The sequence below is a fragment of the Anneissia japonica genome, unplaced genomic scaffold, assembly GCF_011630105.1.
Source record: "Anneissia japonica isolate Jap-2015-1 unplaced genomic scaffold, ASM1163010v1 scaffold1208_len1460985_cov181, whole genome shotgun sequence".
NCBI classification, from domain to species: Eukaryota; Metazoa; Echinodermata; class Crinoidea; order Comatulida; family Comatulidae; genus Anneissia; species Anneissia japonica.
Window position 1 is genome coordinate 407,359 of NW_022688484.1, and position 2,500 is coordinate 409,858.

Here is a 2,500-nt window from a genome sequence, read left to right on the forward strand (position 1 = left end):
AGATGTGTATTATTACCCCGAGGTACCTGTACATGTCCTTTTCTATTATATAACTATCACTAAGTTTCCATTTTCTCAGATGGTTAACCCTTTGGCCTGTAATCAGTACATTTGATTTTTCAAAATTAAAGTTCAGTTTCCACTGTTTAGAAAAATCGCTAGCTACCTTTAGGAGTTTTTCGAGCTCAAACTCGGTATCTCCTATCATTACAATATCATCTGCCCAAAAAAGAGCTCCAATCTGAGTACCATAAATATTAACGCTCTGTGAGCGATAGACGACGCAACACCGTCTGCTGATTGTCGGTGGCTGTCTGTATTGATCATTAAAAACGATTCATTGCATGTGCGTCGTCGCGGTGCGTTTTTATAATTAAATATTCTTTAAATTGCCATCGAGCATAAAAGAATCTCCTATAATACACGACCTGCGTATTTTTCGGTATCCAGGGACAGGTTGTATGTACTACATGGAGTGACTACTTTAGTTGGTAATGTTATTAACAAGTTGCCAGCTTATCTTCTAGTCTTAAGAGATCCATGAAAATCTGCAGGTTTTAAGTAAAGAAGTGATGTGGACCAGACAACATCCATCCTAGATACTGAAACTGTTCATGTGCGTTGTCAGTTCCCATCATATATCTTCAAAATTCATCACTTCTAGAGGGTAATGTACCTAGATGTATGTTATGGTGTGTTATATTGAATTCCTTGAACTAAAGAATCTAGGTATTGAGACTAAGATCGTGGTGATATGGGTACTTAGAGCCTTTGAACTGCCAAAATTTGTTTTTTTATGCGGCTGTTTTGAATATTTTATTTGTTTTTGCATTTTCACAATAAAGATGTACGTTGATGTATTTTAATATGTTTTTTTGGATTCCTTGAACTAAAGAACATAGGTGTTGACCCCACAATCATGGTAGTGTGGGCACTTAGAGCCTCTAAACTGCCAAAATTGTGCTTTTTGGTGGCCATTTTGAATTTTCCCTTCTCGACAAGAACGGTTGGGGTGACATCGTGGTTCCGCTTTTGGAATCAGCATACTCAAAAATCCCCTAGGACAAAGTTTCATGCTTCTTTCCAGAAGTGCTGTTTTTTTTTAGGTATTCTCCGTGCAATTAAACACTTTACACTATGTGTTTATATGACACCATTTTACAAAAACAGTACACAGAATTATTAGAACACGCTATTAAAATCAACAATTCACTAATAAATATTTTCCGTATCATGGCTTATTTAGACGAAAATAAAAATGAGGAAGACGGGACCACAGCACTCTAAAATAGAGTAATTCAAAATTCCATGTATACTACCAAGATTTATGTCGCACTTGTCATTCTAAAAAAAAAGAAGATGCTTGACACGTCGTATGACCTCCTACCAAGTTTCTGGATCCGCCCCTAAAGAATATATTTGTATTTAAAAATCTGATAATTTACTAATTAATTGGGAAAAATTATTGTTTCTCATAATTAAGATTAGTTAAATTGCTTGTTAATATTGTACATTCTACTATTTTCTTGAATAAATTTGTTTATAGGCCTAAATATATCATTTTTATAGGCCTATAAAATATTCTTGTTTATAATATTTATGCTTAGGTTTGTATACTGTATATTTCTTTTGTAGTTTTGTTTTCTTTGTTTTGTGGGTGCATGTGATTTGATAAATATTAATCTACATATTTATTTGCAAATGGTTGGCAACAAAGAATATATCATTACGTTTTCAGCGAACGCAGCAACTGCTTTCACTAGTCTGAGCGTTTGCCCTAGAGGAATGTCCTTGCCTGTTGAGCTATTACACCCGTTTCTGGGTTACGGGCAGCCGGGATATTAAGAGGCAATGTATCTGTTACATTGGTTTCATGAGTGTTCATTATTAAAGTGTAATAATAATTGATTGAGTTTCAGCAACAAACAGGCGGAATACTAATTGTTATTGATCGACATAACTACCTTTTAAACTACTAAATTATTAAACTGTTTATGCCTGATTGTTTCGGTCCATTTATTAAGAAAACCAAGATACTTGTATTTGTTTATTTAATAAATCTGAATAGATAGCCAAAAAGCCTCTATCAAGCATTACAACATAATGACAAAGCAAATTTATTTATATTGGGACAGGTGCCAGGATCTTCAACGTCAAGCTTTCGGCCGTCAATTATTATAAAAGAATTCTTTAGGACTTGTTTTTATAGATATATTGGTAAATAATAGCCAATGGGTTTGGTTGTGAAAACCGGCCATCACAGCTCGTAGCGTTTCGGTCTGCAGAGAATCACGTCAGCAAATGACTGGGCAATGTGCCGCAGTTAAATAACCAATTAAATTTACTGATACTAATGTACAGATATCGCATTTTGAAGATGAATAAAAAAAAGTCAATCAAATAACATTTTGTTGTATAGAATAAATACTTTTTTCATGAAATTCAATGAAACAATTTTGTAAATGACATTTTAGGTTTTATTAAGACCGTCGACAGAGCC